This window comes from Bison bison, unplaced genomic scaffold (assembly GCF_000754665.1).
Source record: "Bison bison bison isolate TAMUID 2011002044 unplaced genomic scaffold, Bison_UMD1.0 scf7180017864198, whole genome shotgun sequence".
NCBI classification, from domain to species: domain Eukaryota; kingdom Metazoa; phylum Chordata; class Mammalia; order Artiodactyla; family Bovidae; genus Bison; species Bison bison.
Window position 1 is genome coordinate 6,573,050 of NW_011494770.1, and position 5,668 is coordinate 6,578,717.

Below are 5,668 nucleotides of genomic sequence, written 5' to 3' on the forward strand. Positions count from 1 at the left end.
TATTCCCATCTCTTTCAGAATTTTCCACAGTTTATTGTGATCCACACAGTCAAAGGCTTTGGCATAGTCAAGAAAGCAGAAATAGATGTTTTTCTGGAACTCGCTTGCTTTTTCCATGATCCAGTGAATGTTGGCCATTTGATCTCTGCTTCCTCTGCCTTTTCTAAAACCAGCTTGAACATCAGGAAGTTCATGGTGCACATATTGCTGAAGCCTGGCTTGGAGAATTTTGAGCATTACTTTACTAGCATGTGAGATGAGTGCAATTGTGTGGTAGTTTGAGCATTCTTTGGCATTGCCTTTCTTTGGGATTGGAATGAAAACTGACCTTTTCCAGTCCTGTGGCCACCGCTGAGTTTTCCAAATTTGCTGGCATATTGAGTGCAGCCCTTTCACAGCATCATCTTTCAGGATTTGAAATAGCTCAACTGGAATTCCATCACCTCCACTAGCTTTGTTTGTAGTGATGCTTTCTAAGGCCCACTTGACTTCACATTCCAGGATGTCTGGCTCTAGGTCAGTGACCACACCATCGTGATTATCTGGGTCGTGAAGATCTTCTGTGTATTCTTGCCATCTCTTGTTAATATCTTCTGCTTCTGTTAGGTCCATACCATTTCTGTCCTTTTGTCGCCTTAGGTAAGTTTATTCCTAGATATTTAATTCTTTTTGTTGCAATGGTGAATGGGATTGATTCCTTAATTTCTCTTTCTGATATTTCATTGTTAGTATATAGAAATGCAGGTGATTTTTGTATACTGATTTTGTATCCTGTAACTTTGGTAAATTCACTGATTAGCTCTAGTACTTTTCTGATACTATTTTTAGGGTTTTCTATGTACACTGTCATGTCATCTGCAAACAGTGAGAGCTTTACTTCTTTTGCAATCTGGATTCCTTTTATTTCTTTTCCTTCTCTGATTGCTGTTGCTAAGACTTTCAGAACTATGTTGAATAATAGTGATGAAAGTGAACACCCTTGTCTTGTTCCTGATTTTAGGGGGAGTGCTTTCAGTTTTTCACCTTTGAGAGTAATGTTTGCTGTAGGCTTATCATATATGACCTTTATTATGTTGAGGTAAGTTCCTTCTATGCCCATTTTCTGAAGAGTTTTCAACATAAATAGGTGCTGAATTTTGTCAAAGGCTTTTTGTGCATCTGTTGAGATTATCATATGGTTTTTATCTTTCAATTTGTCAATATGGTGTATCACATTGATTTGTGTATATTGAAGAATCCTTGCATCCCTGGAATAAACCCAACTTGTCCATTGTATATGAGCATTTTGATGTTTTGTTGAATTTCTGTTCACTAAAATTTTGTTGAGGATTTTTGCATTTATGTTCATCAGTAATATTGGTCTGTAGTTTTCTTTTTTTGTGTTGTCTTTGTCTGATTTTGGTATCAGGTGATGGAAGCCTCGTGGAATGACTTTGGAAGTGTTCCTTCCTCTGCAATTTTTTGAAAGACTTTTAGAAGGATCGGCATTAACTCTTTTCTAAATGTTTGATAGAATTCTCCTGTGAAGCTATCTGGTCCTGGGCTTTTGTTTTTTGGGAGTTTTTTTTTTTTTTTTTCACAGCTTCAATTTCAATGCTTGTAGTTGGGTTGTTCATAATTTCTGTTTCTTCCTGGTTCAGTCTTGGAAGATTGAATTTTACTAAGAATCTGTCCATTTCTTTCAGGTTATCCATTTTATTGCCATATAGTTGTTCATAATAGTCTCTAATAATCCTTTGTATTTCTGCATTGTCTGTCGTAACCTCTCCTTTTTCATTTCTAATTTTGTTGATTTGATTCCTCTTTCTTTTTTTCCTGATGAGCCTGGCCAAAAGTTTGTCAATTTTGTTTATCTTCTCAAAGAACCAGTTTTAGCTTTATTAATCTTCACTATTGTTTCTTTCATTTGTTTTTCATTTGTTTCTGCTCGGATCTTTAGCATTTCTTTCCTTCTACTAATTTTGGGGGGTTTTGTTCTTTTTTTTCCAGTTGTTTTATGTGTAAAGTTAGGTTGCTATTCAATGTTTTTCTTGTTTCTTGAGGTAGGATTGTATCGCTATAAACTTTCCTCTTAAGACCGCTTTTGCTGCATCCCATAGGTTTTGAGTTGTTGTGTTTTCATCGTCATTTGTTTCTAGAAATTTTTTGATTTCCCTTTTATTTCTTCAGTAAACTGTTAGTTATTTTGAAACATGTTATTTAATCTCCATATGCTTGTGTTATTACAGTTTTTTCTTGTAATTGATATCTAGTCTCATAGCATTGTGGTCAGAGAAGATGCTTGATATGATTTCAATTTTCTTAAATTTACTAAGGTTTGATTTGTGACCCAAGATGTGGTCTATCCTGGAGAATGTTCCATGTGGACTTGAGAAGAAGATGTATTCTGCATTTGGGTGGGATATCCTGAAGATATCAATGAGATCCATCTCATCTAATGTATCATTTAAGATGTGTTTCTTATTAATTTTCTGTTTTGATGATCTGTCCATTGGTGTGAGTGGGGTGTTAGAGTCTCCTACTATTATTTTGTTACTGTCAATTTCTACTTTTATGTCTGTTAGTGTTTGTCTTATGTATTGAGGTGCTTCAATTGAGTACATAAATATTTACAATTGTTATGTCTTTCTTTTGGATTGATCCCTTGATCATTATGTCGTGTCCTTCCTTATCTCTAGCAATCTTCTTTATTTCAAGGTCTATTTTGTCTGATATGAGGATTATTACTCCAGCTTTCTTTTGCTTTCCATTTGCATGGAATATATTTTTCCATCCTCTCACTTTCAGTCTATATGTGTCTTGAGGTCTGAAGTGGGTTTTTTATAGACAGCAAATATATGGGTCTTGTTTTTGTTTCCATTCAGCCAGTCTGTGTCTTTTGGTTGGAGCATTTAATCCATTTACATTTAAAGTAATTACTGATATATATGTTCCTATTGCCATATTCTTAATTGTTTGGGGTTGATTTTGTAGATTTTTTTTTCTTTTATATTTATTGACTATATTAGTCCCTTTAACATTTGTTGTAAAGCTGGTTTGGTGGTACTGAAATCTTTTAACTTTTGCTTGTCTGAAAACCTTTTTATTTCTCCATCAATTTTGAATGAGATCCTTGCCAGGTACAGTAATCTTGGTTGTAGATTTTTCCCTTTCAGTACTTTAAATATATCCTGCCATTCCCTTCTGGCCTATAGAGTTTATGCTGAAAGATTAGCTGTTAATCATATAGGGTTTCCCTTGTATGTTACTTGCTGCTTCTCCCTTGCTGCTTTTAATATTCTTTCTTTGTGTTTAGTCTTTGTTAGTTTGATTAGTATGTGTCTTGGTGTGTTTCTCCTTGGGTTTATCCTGTATGGTACTCTTTGTGCCTCTTGGACTTGATTGACTGTTTCCTTTTCCATGTTGGGAAATTTTCAACTATAATCTCTTCAAAAATTTTCTCATATCCTTTCTTTTTCTCTTCTTCTTCTGGGACCCCTGTAATTTGAATGTTGGTGGGTTTGATATGGTCCCAGATGTCTCTGAGACTGTCCTCAGTTCTTTTCATTCTTTTTACTTTATGCTACCCTTCAGAAGTTATTTCCACCATTTGATCTTCCAGCTCACTGATTCATTCTTCTGCTTCAGATGTTCTGCTGTTGAATCCTTCTAGAGTATTTTTAATTTCAGTAATTGTGTTGTTTTGTCTCTGTATGTTTATTCTTTAATTCTTCTAGGTCTTTGTTAACTGATTCTTGCATTTTCTCCATTTTGTTTTCACGGTTTTTGATCATCTTTACTATCATTATTCTGAATTCTTTTTCAGGTAGTTTGCCTATTTCCTCTTCATTTATTTGGACTTCTGTGTTTCTAGCTTGTTCCTTCATTTGTGTAGTATTTCTCTGCCTTTTCATTTTTTTTTTTTTAACTTATTGTGTTTGAGGTCTCCTTATGGGGCTTCCCTGGTGGCTCAGATGGTAAAGCGTCTGCCTGCAATGCAGGAGACCTGGGTTCGATCCCTGGGTTGGGAAGATCTCCTGGAGAAGGAAATGGCAATCCACTCCAGCACTCTTGCTTGGAAAATCCCATGGATGGAGGAGCCTGATAGGCTACAGTCCATGGGGTCGCAAAGAGTAGGACATGACTGAGCAAAAGCTGATACACATTTCCCAGGCTTCAAGGAAAGTTGAATCCTTTCCTTGAAGAAGGTTGAATTCTTCCTTCCTTTTGGTTTCTGCCCTCCTAAGGTTGGTCCAGTGGTTTGTGTAAGCTTCACATAGGACAAGATTTGTGCTGAGCTTTTGTTTGTTTGTTTTTCCTCTGATGGGCAAGCCTGAGTGTGGTGATAATCCTGTCTGCTAATGATTGGGTTTGTATTTTTGTTTTGTTTGTTGTTTAGATGAGGCATCTTGTACAGGGTGCTACTGGTGGTTGGGTGATGCCCAGTCTTGTATTCAGGTGGTTTTCTTTGTGTGAGTTCTCACTATTTGATACTCCATAGGATTAGTTCTCTGGTAGTCTAGGGTCTTGGAGTCAGTGCTTCCACTCCATAAGACTCAGGGCTTGATATCTGGTCAGGAAAGAAGGTTTCACAAGTGGTTTGTTTTAGCATTAAGTGAGATTAAAACAAATATCCAAAAATGCAAGATCAAAGATGAAGCCCAGACAAATGGCAGTTACAAAATCAGGCAAATAATAATTAAAATATGGAATAAACACATATACATATACAGCCATGAGTAAAGTCAAAACAGCCCCCCCCCCAAAAAAAGTACAGTAGATTGACCTAACAAACAATGGAAATCCAAATTACATTTACCAGTTAAGAACAAAACTAACTAAAGGACAAACTGGAAAACAAACTAAACCAAGGTGCCAGGGGGAATAAAAAAATGAAATCGAAACTAACAAATATGTTGAGAATAAAGGAAAGAAAGAAAGAATAGATATGCAAAGTTAAATAGAGTCAGATGAAGATTTATATGCATTAAGGATTAACTGCAAGGGGAAAAGGACAGTAGGAAAGGCAAACAAAGGAATAAATGTAGAAAAGATATAACAGGTTTAAAAAATTAAAAATTGAATTATAAAAAAGAGAAAAGAAAAGAAAAACGTAAAGAAAGAAAAAAGGGAAAAACAGGAAAACTCCACAGAACTACAGAAGCTCAACGTAGACGCAGAGGTTTATAACAATAAAAAGTGTGACTGAATATACACATATACATATACACCCATAAGCAAAATCAAAACAGTCCAACAAAAATAAAGTATAATAGATTGACATGGTGAATAAAGGAAACTAAAAATTATGTCTACCAGCACAAAGCTAACTTAAAGCACAAACTGGAAAAAAAATTAAAGAAAGGTGCCAATTGGAGGATAAAGTAATAAAAATAAACTAACAAATATGTTGAGAGGACAGGAGAGAAAGAGAAAAAGAAAGAATAGGTATGCAAAGTTAAACAGAGTTAAATGAAGAATAAATGTGTAAATAATAATAATAATAGGTTTAAAAAATTAAAAATTAAAATAAAAAAAGGAAGACTCCACAGAACTGCAAAAGCCCAACGTAGAAGCAGAGGTTTATAACAACAACAAAAAATGTGACTGAGGGGAAAAAAAAACAACCTCTAAAGCTTAATTGGATTTCTTAGTGCCAATAAAATCAACAACTACAACAGAAGGAGTA